Source organism: Haemaphysalis longicornis, unplaced genomic scaffold (assembly GCF_048455015.1).
Source record: "Haemaphysalis longicornis isolate Haplotype H1 unplaced genomic scaffold, Haemaphysalis longicornis Haplotype H1 scaffold_13, whole genome shotgun sequence".
In the NCBI taxonomy this organism is placed as follows: Eukaryota; Metazoa; Arthropoda; class Arachnida; order Ixodida; family Ixodidae; genus Haemaphysalis; species Haemaphysalis longicornis.
In genome coordinates, this window is record NW_027526233.1 from 4,018,081 (window position 1) to 4,031,997 (window position 13,917).

At 47.0% G+C, this 13,917-nt stretch overlaps 1 long non-coding RNA gene across 1 annotated transcript; it reads right to left on the reverse strand.

Annotated features, from left to right (window-relative positions):
* Window positions 1-7,129: 7,129 nt before the first annotated feature.
* On the reverse strand, window positions 7,130-12,977 carry LOC144163984 (uncharacterized). The gene is made up of 3 exons (XR_013320979.1): window positions 12,719-12,977; window positions 10,840-11,109; window positions 7,130-7,963 (listed from the first exon to the last, which is right to left on the reverse strand). It is a non-coding gene; the product is annotated as an uncharacterized LOC144163984 (long non-coding RNA).
* Between the last annotated feature and the right edge of the window lie 940 nt (window positions 12,978-13,917).

Here is a 13,917-nt window from a genome sequence, read left to right on the forward strand (position 1 = left end):
TGATACGAATTTCCGAAAAGTCCCGGCGAAATTGCATCGTTTGCAATGGGAAAAATTTCGGCTTTTACGAACGGACCTGCGCGGCCCGGCGGAAGGTACGAACGAGCCGGCGAGGCACCCGACTGCTGAACGAGCAAGTGACGGCTCTCGCTCCCCTGTTTGTCACTCTTTCTCCAGAAACGGCCGGGCTGTTGTTTTCTGCTCGCGAAAACGCTCTGCGCGCGTCCAACGCGCTGACACCGCCGCGAAACCACCCCCACGCTGCGCGCGACGCGGCCGGCGACGTCAACATGGCGTCGGCTCCAGCCGCGATTTGGCGCGGGCGCTCGAGCGACCGCTTCTAAGCGCTCTTTAAAATGCGGCTCACGGGAGACACGAAGTTGCTTGTGCGGTAAAGGAGCTGATAATTCATGCGATAACGGTACTATAAAACATCATCCGTGCCGCTAGTGAAAGCGCCCATAAAATATTTGCCGGGGTGCTAAGCCTAACCGTCTCTGGCGGAGCCAAGCCGCCTGTCTCGATCTCATCGCAAGTAGTCAGGCTCCTCCATCCTGCCGCGCGCGTACTGCGTCATTTTCTGACCGAGGTAGGCGCTACCGCGCCCCGCACGGGGCACCTTGAGCACTCTTGGTGACGGTACTGGCGATACCGCGGACCCCGAGCCCCCAAACATAAGCTGGATCCAACCGTGGCGATGTGTTTATAGGTGGAGGGTTAGAAACCACGAACGGTGGCCGTCGGAGCCCAGGTCAAGCTCCGGCGGATGGGCTCCCTGTCTGTTCACCAGGCAGGGAGCTCCGGGACCTCTTTGGCTACCAGGGTAAGGTCAAAGAAGAAAGTACCCCCGTCTCCCTGCTTTTATACTATGCTTTATGGTATTGTCTAAAACCCCCCCCAACCGTGATCGGTCCCTGAAAAGGGGCCGCACCGAAGTATCCTTTCCTCCGTTGCCGTCGTTAACCTTTCCTGAACCAGACCATTTTTCTCGATTTCTTGTGATGGAATCCCTCAATCCAACCCACCCTCTTGCATCTCAGTCAGTCTTCCTGATCGCAAAATATCTTGAAGCCATAATAGGAAAATCATATAAGTGCAAAAAACAAAGGTCTGGTGAACTACTAATCGAGGTAAATGACAAGCAGCAGTCCACGAAGCTTCTAGCTCAGACTAGACTGGCTGATCTAGACATCAGGGTCACACCCCATCGGAGCCTCAACAGCTCGCAAGGTGTGATATCCGAGACGGATCTCTTGAACGAAACGGATGCGGATCTCCTTGCCGGCTTGAAGGATCAGGGCGTCACTGCCGTGAGACGCATCACCATCCGCAGAGACGACAAGGAGATTCCCACCAAACACATTATCTTGACTTTCGACCGCGCAATTCTTCCACAATACATAAATGCAGGTTTTATCCGTTGCTCCATCCGTCCGTACATCCCGAACCCGCGGCGCTGTTTTAAGTGCCAGCGGTTCGGGCATGGTACGAACTCTTGCCGTGGCCGAACGACGTGTGCAAAGTGCGCGGCGCACGATCATCCGAGCGAGAACTGCTCAGCCGAAACTCTCACTTGTGTAAACTGCGGGGGGCCGCATGCGGCATACTCCCGCAAGTGCGAAAAATTTCAACTAGAAAAGAAAATCATCAACATCAAAGTCACTGAAAACATCACCTTCCCAGAGGCGCGAAAGAGGTTCGCCTCTTTCCCCCTGGGGAGGTACGCCGACGCGGCTCGCCGGGGGGCGGAGCGGCGTCTCGTTTCCACAGGGACCCAGTTCAGCGAGTCTGACCTGGTCCCTCGCCCGCCCCCCCCCCTGGGTTGCCTCTGGCAGCCCAACCCGCCACCACGCCGCTTGCTGAGGCAGCAGCGGTTGTGGTGGCAACCTCTTCCGTCGGGACCGGTGCCGCTCCCGCCTCTGTCTCCCCGCCCTCCAGTGCGTTGGAGGGTACAGAGGTGATGGACACCACGGGCCCCGCACCGGTTCCCACCGCCACCGCACCCCCTGTGCCACCTCTGGCGCCCCGGACGCCCTCGGCGGTGGCGGCTCAAACGAAGGGCTCCCGAGGGGGGGGCCAAGTCCAGGGGTCCCGGTCCGTCGGGCACCCCTCGGACATCCGACGACGAGATGGACGTCGGGCCGTTCCTGCCTGCAACGCAGCGCAAGGAGCGGCCACCGACTTCCAAGCCTACAGAAAGGCCCAAAAAGCCCAATCCAAGAGTAACAGCCCCGAAAGACGACACATGAACACACACGAACACACACATTCCAGTCATTCTTAAATTTAAATAATGGGAACAGAAAATATTATCCAATGGAACTGCAGAGGCCTCCTTAAAAATCTTGACGATGTGTATGAGATTCTGCATGCCAGTCAGCCAAGTATTATGTGTCTCCAGAAAACCCACCTCAACTCTAAACAAACAAATTTCTTAAATAGGTACATGGTATTCAGAAAGGACAGGGTTGGCTGCACCCACTCTTCAGGAGGTGTGGCCATTATCGCCCGGAAATCATTAGCATGCCACCCTGTCACTTTACACACTGTCCTCGAGGCTGTAGCGATCCGTACCATAATATTTAATAGGTTGATAACGGTATGCTCTATTTACATCTCTCCTGATTTTGCACTTCTGAGCTCTGATTTCGAGGCACTGGTTGACCAGCTGCCCGAACCATACATACTAACAGGCGACCTTAATGCGCACAACTCTCTTTGGGGCTCCACCAGAACGGATGCCCGAGGTCGCCTGATAGAGAAGTTCCTTACATCCTCTGGAGCATGCCTTTTCAACAAAAAACAGCCTACATACCATAACTTAGGACATAATACATACTCGCATCTTGACTTGGCTATTGGTACCGCTGTTCTCTTTCCATGTCTTGATTGGGGTGTGGGCACAGATTCATATGGTAGTGACCATTTCCCCACTTCATTAACGTATATAGGTATAGGCCCGAGCAGTCCATCTTCCCATAAAAGGTTTAATGAATCACAAGCAAACTGGAGCACATTCACACAAACATCTCAACTACACCACACATCCATAAAACACCTACATGTGGAGGAAACCGCACAACTCGTCACGGCGCACATCCTCGACGCCGCCGAAAAGTCCATTCCCCAGGCCTCCAGTGGGTCCCGCTGCCCAAGGAGGCCCTGGTGGAACAATGACTGCAGGCGGGCGCGAGAGGCCCAGAACAAGGCGTGGGGTGTCCTTCGCCGGTACCCCACGTCAGACAACCTCATTTCTTTTAAACGGGCAAAGGCTTTTGGGAAGCGAGTGCGTCGTGAGGCGAAAAGGGAGAGTTGGCGCACCTTCCTCACTTCCATCAATTCATACACTGATACACACAAAGTCTGGACACGAATACGAAAACTAAAAGGACAACAGACACACAGCCTGCCCCTGGTTAGTACAACAGGGGACACACTGGAAGACCAGGCTAACACACTTGCACAATACTTCGAACACGTGTCCAGTTCAGCACACTACACAAACACTTTCATGAAACACAAAACATCTGTAGAAAAGAAGTCCCTGCGTGATAACAACAAGTCGCACACTTCTTACAATCTTGTTTTTCAATTCATGAGCTGAAGGTTGCTCTGAGCACATGTAAGACGTCAGCTCCAGGTGCAGACAAAATCACATACACCATGATACAACACCTACACCCAGACACTCTTGAAACACTCTTACACCTATACAATAAAATATGGCTTTCGGGGCACATTCCTCGCTCTTGGAGGGAGGCCATAGTAGTGGCTGTCCTAAAGGAAGGGAAGGACCCTTCCTCTCCTGCCAGTTATCGCCCCATTGCCCTGACAAGCTGCCTGTGTAAGCTCTTCGAGAACATGATAAACAGGAGACTTGTGTACTTCTTAGAGTACAATGGTCTTCTCGAGAGTTGCCAGGCAGGCTTCAGGGCGGGGCGATCTACCAACGATCAACTCGTTGCATTAGAGGCGTATATAAAAGATGCTTTCCTCCATAAGCAGTACTGTATGACAGTATTCTTTGATCTAGAAAAGGCGTATGATACTGCTTGGAGGTATGGTATACTCATCGACCTAAAGTCCTTTGGCATAACGGGTAACATGTTGAACACGCTTTCTAGTTACTTGTCCGAAAGGACGTTTCGCGTGCGACTTGGAACTGCACTCTCTAGGGTGCATGTGCAGGAAAATGGAGTGCCACAAGGCGGAGTTTTAAGTTGCACCCTTTTTATTGTAAAAATGAATTCCCTCAGGAAGGCATTGCCACCGTCGATTTCCTGCTCCGTTTATGTAGACGACGTACAATTATCTTTTAAGTCTTGTAACCTGTCTGTCTGCGAGCGCCAAGTCCAGCTTGGTGTTAACAAGCTAGCTGGTTGGGCAGACAGCAACGGTTTTAAATTTAATCCAGGGAAGTGCACTTGTGTCTTGTTTTCCAAGAGGCGTGGCATCCGGCCGGATCCCGACATTCATCTCAATGGTGTCTCGATTCCTGTCAAGAAAGAACACAAGTTTTTAGGTATAATCTTTGACGAAAAGCTTACGTTTGTCCCACACATAAAACAACTAAAACATAAATGCTTAAAAACAATGAATATCCTGAAGGTTCTGTCGCACATTTCTTTTGGTGCTGACAAACAACTTCTTTTACGTGTTTTTACCAGCTTGATAGGCTCACGACTGGACTATGGTAGCGTTGTCTATGGGTCAGCCACTAAAACATCCCTCAGAATGCTGGACCCTGTGCTTCATCTAGGGCTCCGCTTGTCGTGTGGTGCCTTTCGGACTAGTCCAGTCGAAAGTCTGTATGTAGAGTGCAACAAATGGAGCCTAGAACGTCAGCGAGCCTACACAGACCTGCTTTATGCTTTTAAAATCTCATCAATGCCTCACCATCCTTTTACGTCAGTTTTTTATGATACAACAATATCTCAACTTCTTACTAATCGCCCATCAGTCTCTGCTCCCTTCGCTTTCAGAGTAAGAGAAGAAGCGTCACAACTTGATGTCATGTTCTCAGACACCATCAAAACCCCTGCTAGTGAACTTCTAGTACCGTGGCAGCTTCGCCCGATATCATGTGATGTATCTTTTACAAGTGTCGAGAAAAACAGAGTGCCTAGAAGCGCGATCGTGCAACATTTCTTGTCCCTGCAGCACAAATACAAGTGTGCTGAATTTTACACAGATGCTTCTAAAACTGCCATAACTGTTTCCTGTGCTGCGCATGGTGGTGGTACCTTTTATGTCTGTAGAACTATGAATAGAAATACAAGTATCTTTACGGCAGAGGCCTATGGCATACTTCTTGTAGTTAAACATATTGTTCTAAGTCGAATTCCGAAATCTGTAATTTATACTGATTCTTTAAGTGTTGTGCGTACATTATCCTCACAGAAGTCTAAAAACCATGTGGTCAATGCTCTCATTAGTACTATTATGTCTGTGCATGCGTTAAACCTTGAGGTGACCGTGTGCTGGGTGCCAGGGCACTCTGGAATTCCAGGTAATGAGACCGCAGACCGAATGGCGGCCGCTGCTGCCCTTACAACTACAGTTGACATAACAACAATACCCTACACCGACCTCAAATCACACATTAGACAACACCTTCGCACAACATGGCAAGCGCACTGGAATCAACAGACTGACAACAAACTACACATTCTAAAGCCACTCTTGGGAGCATACACCAGTGATACTCACAACAGACACAACGAAGTTACCCTGGCTCGATTACGGATAGGCCACACGCATGCAACACATTCCCACCTGCTCACGGGATCTCCAAGACCCCTGTGTAGCAGGTGCGGGGAGGGCCTATCCGTAGTCCACATACTAATAACATGCAAGGCACTTCACACACCACGACACAAACACTTCAGAGAACTCTACAGACAACATATCCCACTACACCCATCGCTGTTTCTAGGTGACGATGCCAGTGTTTCTATGAAACGTGTGTTTGATTATTTGTCAGATGTTAAGTTTTTAAACCTTATCTCATATCACGCATAATCAAATCTGGCCCTATACACCAGCCATCACCATTACCTTTAATTGATTTTACAATGTACGATTTACATGTTTTTATACCTACCTTTTTATGGTAATCACTTCGCTTCATTATATAACTTCTTTTCTGGCGCTCTTTGCCCTCGCTGGCCTTGCGCCATGAAACACCAACCATCATCATCATAGGCGCTACCGCGGGCGCGAAATCGTCGATGTGGGCGTGAAAATACAGCGCTCGCAGAGCCGAGGCGAGCGAATCGCCTGAAAAACCGCACCATGCGGTTCACGCTTGGCTGTTGGGGCGTGTAGCGAGCTTGGGCACACCCAGTGAGGAGACGAGCGCGAAGCTTTACGTGCTCCAGAAAGGACTGCTTTGCGACACGGGGGTTAAAAAAAGCAGAAAAATCACGAATTTCTTCACGCAAAAGTAGGAAAAGAAATAAACGAAAACTTTTTTCAGCGCTAAATTTTTTGGTCTGCGTTGGTTCATACGAATTTCGGATGATACGAATATTTTTCGCAGTCCCGCGAGATTAGTATAATCAAGATTTTACTGTATCAGCGCGCGGCAATCTGCACGGGCTCGGGCATGCCAGCTACTAGTGTCTCAAGTGAGCGGCTGTTTTCGATATCTGGTGAAGTGGTGACGAGCAGGAGGTTGTCACTGCTCCCCGAACATGTCGAGCAGTTAACCTTTCTTCATGTTAACATTTAAGTGAGTGCAGACCTTAATCTGTTGAGTGCAATGGTATTGTGTAATTCCTAATTTTACTTTGTGCGATTTGTTGTGCAATAAAGTTGCAGTTTTTGTGTCTCTAGATGTTGAAAACATTAATTTTACAAAAAACCATAAGTATTGGTATTCGAAAAATATTCGATTCGATTCGAACGTTGTTTTTATTATTCGAATTAGCTTCGAAATTAAAATTGATATTCGCACACCCCTAGTTTTAACGCGCCGACACAACGCAGGCGATGAGGCGCGCCGTAGTGGAGGGCTCCGGATTAAATTTGACCACCTGGGGTTGTTTATCGTGCGCCGAAATCTCGTACACACAGGCGTTTTTGCTTTTCGCCTCCATCAAAAAAGCGGCCGCCGCGGCAGGGAATAACAAAAATTCAGGACTACATTTATCAGACTGGCATCAATGTGCAAAGCAGCTTAATGAAGGAAGACGGTCTTCACTAAAAACATGTTAATATTGAGAGCTCATGTGCTTCCCTGCAAGTTGGGTGTGTAAACCCACTGACACCTTTACTAACCCGCCTGAATCATCACTTTATAAACATTGAGGAATTTTACGAATTGGTTTATTGTAGCGAGTTGTCTAGTTTATTTCCCTATTTTTCCTGGCATTTCGTGTTTAATTCTAAATTTGGTGACTAGATAGCTTTTACTATGGTCATGCACTGGTGACAACGAATATTTGATTTTACTTTAAAAAAATTTCAGTTTTCTTTTATTGCTCACCAGCCAACGATCTGAAATATCAGAGGTGCTTAAAACGTATGTTGGCATTTCCTTCCTGCACTGTAGTACAACTAATCATGACTTTTACCATAATTTGTTCACAAATCGTAATATTTGGAAAGTATTCAGCCGAATGAAAATGTCATTTCAGAAGCATGCACAATCAACAAGGCCTCAATGACTCTCACGACGCGGTTCACTTGTTTCTGTGACAAATAACCCGAGTGCAGACACATTCCACCGAAGACGAAGGTAACATGCCCTCTCGGGTGATGAATATTTAAAAAGCCTTACGAGTAAATTAGCTGCTGAGCACATGAAATTGTGGCATTAAAACAAAAGATCCCTCTGCGGCATCTTTCACTTGGAGGAGCGCTTGACCACAAACTTTGAGAAGCTGGAAAATGTTCCATGAGCCGCTCCAGCCAGCAGCAACGATGCAGGACACAAGTTGGTAGGCGGACCATTGGCATCCTGCGATTGTGAAGATATTTCTGTTTAGTAGATGCTCTTCTTTTTGTACCACTGTTTATTTCACCTTTAACAAGCAGCTGAACTCCTTAACGTTTGCATAATAAAATGCTGCAATGTGGAACAGTTAGCAGGGTTACCTCAATTTTGCTTTTCTACGAATTAACACAATGTAAGTAATCTGCACACAACTACAATCAAAGTACAATTTTCACCTACTTCACTGCTAACATCAGCGTTTGACTGCTCAAGCACAAATACAGGTTAGACATGTGAGCAATCTGCTAAACTTATCCCCACAAACTGAACAATCAGGCATCAGAAATCGGCAAGGAAAGAGGTGTCACCTTCAAATGGCCCTTTTTTCGTTCAAAACATAAACAACACCTGGAAGCTTGAAGCATGAGAGGGGGTCTTTCACGCTGACAATGTCAGAACATAGCTTGCTAATGGGCACGTGAATGATGTGCACAATGTGTTTCTTGAAAATGCGTGCAATAGCTTGATTGATGTGTAGGACGAGAATTGCAGCACGTTTTGACACAGGCCTTGTAGACGCTTATGCCTGCTAATGTCAATGCGGATTCCTGCTAGTCGCCCTCTTCGCTTCTTTCTGAATATAATGCTTTAGGCAACCACAAGGACTGCATCAAAACGTGCAGCAATTACCTACGTCCCACACATCGGTGAAACTCTTGCACACATTTTCAAGAAACGCAGTGCATACATCGTGCATGTGCCCACTAGCAAGCTATGTTCTGACATTGTCAGCGTGAAAGACCCCCTCTCACGCTCCAAGCTTCCGGGTATTGTTTATTAGATTCCATGCGCTGAATGCAAATCAGTGTACATTGGCGAAACGGGCAATCTGCACAGAAGATTAATGCAGCACTGGAACGAAGTGAACAAGGGCCATGCAAAAACAAGTCCACTGGCAGAGCACCGTGAGAGGACGGGACACGTGGTCGACTGGAACAAGACAAAATTACTGACAACTGAGTGCAATCTATCTTCTCGATTACTGCTCGAGTCCCTCATCGTTCAGACGACGCCCAACATTATCAACATAATGGATGGCAATCTGCACCATATCTATGCAAACTCACTGCGCCGCGTAATGCCCAATATATAGCTTCGTTTTCCACGACACATGGTCACCGTGAACAAGCAACAAACCGTTGAATAGCTTTCTTGACTTGGTCAGTGACCTACGCTTCATCACTGCAATAATGCTTTTACCTGCCTACACGGCATTCCGTCAAACACTGGATTACACCACATGAGCCATTGCCGTTCTTAACCTGCACCAGAGTATATAACCTTTCACTACTGCTATGAGATAGACCCATAAACGCACTTCAATATGGCCTTTATATTTAGCTCTTGGAAACATTATGTATAATTTTACCTTTAAGTTGCACCTGCTACAGCAGCTGGTAATATACCAAAAACATAAAAAAAAAACGGTGGTTTAACACGCCAAAGCTACACTTGGGATATGGGGAGCGCTGTAGGGGAAGGCTTCGCATTAATTTTGACCACCTGGGTATTTTTGTGCGCATCGAAATCTCAAAACACGGGCGTCTTTACGTGTTGCCTCCATCTGAAAAGCGGCTACACCAAGCGGTATCTAACCGACATTCGCCTCCACAGCACACCACCCTAGCCTCGGCAGTGGGTTAAAACATATGAAATAAAGCGAGTTTTGGAGTGCAAATGAAAATATTAATCACACGTCTTATTTTCCCAATCGATGTACCTTTTGAAATCCACCATGCAATCCCCCCTCCCCTACCGGCCTACCAAAACACCTTTGTCTCAAGAGGTAATCAGGCTGTTGTTAATGAAGTAAGTATTTACAATCCGAGACTTGCCACCGTTAAAGTCATGCACTTTGTTTTAGAGATAAGCGACATTAGCCATTTGCAGCACCAGGAGTTAATTGTGTTAAGATCAGATTGAAAGCATTGACGGTAGTAGTTGAAAGAAATTGTGTGATAAATTACAACATCATCTGCAAATAGACCTACATGGGAGGATATGCAACATGGAAGATAGACCAAGCAACCTGCCTGGGGGGACAACAAAGTGGCACGAGAAAAAGAAGTATATAGTTATTAGAAGTAAACTGCATTTGAGAAGAATGAAAATCTTTTGCTTAAGTGAGGACATTAGGGTGAAGTTTGAGAAGTAGTCTGTGGTGTGCAATGCGATTGAATGCTTTAGAAAAATCGAGAAAAACTACCGCAGTTTGTAAGCCTGTGTCAATGGATCAATGTAGATCGTGAACAAATCCTGAAAGTTGTGTTTCCCAAGTAACCCTTGTGAAAACCGTGGTGATACTCGAATGTGATATTGTGATTTTATAAACAATTAGTGACCTGAGAGTGGGTGAAATGTTTCCCGACCTTGCATATGGTGCTTGTTAGGGATTTTTAATGGTGAAGTACCATCTCCTGATTTAAAGACGGGTGCTACCTCGACTATCTTCCAACCATTGAGATTAGTGCCTGTCATGAGAGACTGCGAAAAAAGCGCTGTCAGAATTCTACAGACTGCGGGATGTACTTTTCGATATAGTATGATTAATACCAGTATGATCTGAAGTAGACCAGTTTGTATTGCAAGTTTAAAACCATATCGAAAGATCCTATATGTTTGCTTGGCTTGATTACATAAGAATACTTGCTTCAAAGTCAGTTCAATTTCTCTTCTTAACCTTTAGTCGTCAGCCCCAGATTCTCTTCAATATCTCTGCTAAGCAATGACACGCTCCATACGCACAGAACTGCTTCATGAAAATGTTTCAAATAATCAGAGGCCACAGCACTGCTAACAGGTATACATCATGGCAGGTTCCACAACATGCAATAACTAACCTGAAAGTACATAATCGGTGGGTGCACCGATATGGCAGCAGTGCCTGGACCGATGTGTCGAGCAAATGCACTGACTTCTGAACGGGTGGTCCAAGCGGCCAGATGATGGATGAATGACCATTCCTGGCGGCAAAGCGTACGGAGCACCAACGAAAGACCAGGCAGTACTTGGGTACAGCAGGTGCAGTGTCGGTTGGCCAAGGGAGGCCCTGGCAAAGCCTTTGAAACTGGACTGGAAGGCAGCTGACCCAGGACAGCCAGCAGCAGCACCTGCAGGTGCATAATCTGTGAGTGTGCTGACACTTGTGGAAATACAAGAAGAGCACACACAAAGCACGAATGCTTACATCAAGTAGATTTTTAATCGTTTAAAGACAGTAACCTCCAAGGCACTAATAAGAACATTCCCGGAACACCCCAAGTGAAATTTAGGTCACAGTAAGAATGTATTTATTAGACCCGCAGGTACTGTGAGTGGGGTATGCATGATATGTGCAAAGCTAGCTACAGAGCTAATTTGCATGGAACGCATGCTAGCAGCTCATCTGTATCCCTTGCTTTCAATCGGAACTGGTGTGTGATAGTTGAGGCTCCTCAATTTCAATGTCTGACTTGTATCTGCACGTTCAATTCTCCAATATAAATCGAGTTGAGTGAGTGCCTACAGCTTTCTTGTTAGTCTCTGTATAGCCTGCGGTTTTGCGAAAATGAGAACTTGCGAATTGGCTCAATTTTCTGCACTAATTTAAACAATACATATGCCTCTGATATCAAGCCCCAGACTTCCCGAGAGCTACTCTGACAGAATCGGCAGGCGCCTCGTAGGCGTTGTGAAATCTCCCCCACTACCCCGAGACTATGCTAACTCCCTGCGAGGCCACATGCGCGCATTTCACCTTCAATTTGCACGTATGTGAATTCTATGCCTCTATGAACTCAGACGGGCGTCGTCATATTCGTGCCGGACTCGTGAAGCTCGGCAACGTAAATTACCGCACTCACTCGCTGGCGCGCGGCCCGAACTCTCTCACCGTTTCCTGCCATAGCATACTATTTTCTCCCCCTTGCACTTTGTAAATTCTCATCTGCGCGGCCCGAACTCTCTCGCCGTTTCCGGCCCTTGCATACTATTTTCTCCACCTTGCACTTTGTAAATTCTCATGTTTAACTACACCTCGTGCGCCCTCATCTCTTGCCTGCTTTTCTTCCAGCACAACTCCGTCAGCACCCGGTCGACGCGTACGCTGTCGGGGCGCGTTGGCGAGCGAGTACGGCAATTTCACGACGCTGTTGTTGAGCTTCACGAGAACAGCACACATATCGCGGCCCGAAGACCGCGAGGCGTACGGTCGCCGGTCTCGCGAGCGCAATAGCTGCGAAGCGCACTGCACGGAATTCGTGTGGGGGGGGGGAGAGATTTCACAACACCTACGAGACGCCAGCCATGGAATCACGTGTACGCGTTTTCACATGCACTTCCAGGGAACCTCCTGTTCATGTTATTTCTTGGTATACCGCGGGTATTCACGAGGGAGGACTAATCACAGCGTTGTGCCACTCACGCGAAATTGCGACTGCGATCTGCAACCGCAAAGGCACTGTTTGAGAGACACATAAACAAACGCCCCGGTGTTAAAGAGCCTTGCGTGATGTGAAATTATTAGCAGCCGTGTACCATAGCGCGAGCATCCTAGCCAAGGTCTAGCTTCAGCGTAAATTGATGCTGACTTCTGCGGAAACGGTGGACTGGGCGCCAAACAAGTATACTAACTCACGTAGGCTCTCAGAGCAAACGAGATGGGGGTCTAGCGAATTACTGACCCATAAACACCAGAACTCGTTCCAACCAAATACAGAATAATAAAAAATGCATACTTACCCGAGCAAAAACGATGTTTCCAACGTACAATTCTCCTTCACTGTCGTCTTCATCTCGCGGACACACGAACACGCTTTGTTCTAATGCAATGTCATCCACTTTTGACGCGCAGTATTTTATCCGGCGATGATCGTTCTTCCGGGGTCCCCATGTTCAACACACGCGTAGGTTGGAAGGGTAGACATCACCCATAAAGCTTCTATAACTATGATTTAAGATTGAAATAGATAAAACAGATTAAATCACACCACCAACCACTCGGCACAAAACGCCATGAAAAAACACACAAAAAGTGAGAGATAGTTGCCAGACTTCAAATGCAGCACCTCTATGTTTGACGAAAATTGTGTTAGTACTGTAATGTTGGTAATTATCTTTCTGCTTTCAAAGTCTGAAATGTGTTTATAACTTAAAGTTAAGGTTTTTAAACACAAAAAGTGAATACACATAAAGTAATTGACTATATTGAATTGAATATATACTGATATTGTAAAGAGGTTTGTTTTGGTTTTGTTTTCACGGCGGGCTTCTCAAGAGAGAACGTGCGAGAAAACGAGCTACTTCGGGTTTAGGAAGAGGGCGGTAAATGTCGGCGTGATAGAAAGCAAGGAACAGGCGCTTACCCTGGTCGTTCAAAAAGGATCTAATGAAACCCTCACGTAAAAAAAAAACACGTTCGACGAGGAATCGAACCATTGACCTACAAAACAGTAAACGGACGCGTTAACAATCAGCTATGTCGGCGGGCGGTGTTCGAGGTGCCTAAAACAACTCTATACTTACGTAAGTTGTCAACGAATATTGTAGCTTGTGTCTAGTTTATGCTGCATTTTGCTGCATGCTGCAGGGAAGGGGGGGATTGTGTTGAAAACAGACGCCATGTTTTTTAACATGCAGTGCCATTTATTGTAGTGTTTTCTTAGAGAGAAATCAACATAACGTTTGTACTGAAAGTGATTGACAGCTTGGTTAATCGCTCTGCATGTGCTTCACTGAAAAGTAACCGCAATTGCTGACCGCGGCGGTAGAATTTCGTTATTTTGTTCTTCCCTTAGGTCCCCCTCCATCTGAGGCAGCGCGCTCGCCCGCGTATTTTCTCTGCTCGCGTGTCTTTGCGCAGCTTGTCGACACGTATTTATCGTCTTAGTTGTTGAATTGACGCTTATAAAACGCCAAAACGGGCATAATCACGGCACAAG